The 1358-nt window shown below is 30.2% G+C and overlaps 1 protein-coding gene across 1 annotated transcript in view; it reads left to right on the top strand.

Moving 5' to 3' along the window:
- The window catches only part of LOC100571853, a 66026-nt gene that overhangs the window by 13072 nt on the left and 51596 nt on the right, over positions 1-1358 (top strand). The gene's annotated exons all lie outside the window — the stretch shown is intronic.

Raw genomic sequence — 1358 nt, forward strand, 5'->3', positions numbered from 1 at the left:
ATAACGATTTAAAAATAGAGTTACCACGGACAGCCCCACCGATTATAAATGTTGACAATTGACAATTATCTTGTATTCTTGTTTATCTAAAATCTACTATTTATAATCAATGGGTATAATATTATTAATATTTAATATTATATTGTTATGGGTGGTAGACTTGTAGCTTGTTAGTTGTTGCTTTATTTCTCAGTTGTCAGACGTCAGTTGGTTGTTCATCCAAATTCCATTATGTGGATTTTAAACCACATACAAATTACAAACTGATAATCTCCATTAAATGTTGACTCAGTTTTAAATTTTAACAGACATTATTATTTATTACTTGGCTAATACTCAGTACATGGTATTTAATATTTATGTAAATTATTACTTGACCAGTACCCGAGACTCAGTTTTTAAAAAAATTATTACTCGACCAGTACTCGAGACTCGGTTTAAAAAAAATTATTACTCGACTAGTACTCGAGACTCGGTTTAACAGATATTGTTACTCGACAAATACTCGGTACCCGGTTTATAAGTAAAAACTGTACCCGGAACACCTCTATAGCAAACCTAACCTAACCTAATAAAAAAAGGTTAAATAAATTAATAAACCTTATAGGTAGAAAAAAAAACTAAAACCTAAATAGGATTAAAAAAAATCAGGTGAATAAAAAATTTAAAATTAATAAAAACCAAGGTTGCATGAAACATTATATTTAATAAAAAACTAATTTCAATAAAAAATGTTAGATACATTAAACAGTGATTGTAAACTGCGCCCAAGGTACAGGTAAACACAAAATAATACATGTAAGCTGCGCCCGAGTTTTTATCAAATGTAAAAATAAAACATGTGTTACATATTATGTAAACTGCGCCCGACTCAGTGGCGTAGCAAGGGTATGGCGAACTGTGCCTACGCCAGGGGCGCAAATCGTGAAGATGCGCAAAATTGTGCTTTAAAAATACTAAAATAGTACTTATTTTTATTCTACCTTCAAAATGAAATTTCTTCATAATACATTTCGAAATAATTTTGTTTATCTGCACAAACTACGTAATGATGAATTGTGTTCCATTAACTGTAGTTATGATCCTGCGAAATGTCCCAAAATAACACCAAGGTTAAAAGCTATTTTAATTGAACATGTTCCTCCAATCACTTTTAATCAAAACTACTATCCACATGATGAGAATAATCGTAATCTTAGTAATAAATGGTTCTTCAGAAAACTTAATGATGGTGAACAGGTTCGAAGTCAATAGGTAATATATAGTATTTCAAAAAATAAACTTTTTTGTTTTCCATGCATTTTTTTGTACCGCAAATTGTGCTTTTATTTCTGGTCTTGGCGATTGACCACTTTTGA

This window comes from Acyrthosiphon pisum, chromosome A1 (assembly GCF_005508785.2).
Source record: "Acyrthosiphon pisum isolate AL4f chromosome A1, pea_aphid_22Mar2018_4r6ur, whole genome shotgun sequence".
NCBI classification, from domain to species: Eukaryota; Metazoa; Arthropoda; class Insecta; order Hemiptera; family Aphididae; genus Acyrthosiphon; species Acyrthosiphon pisum.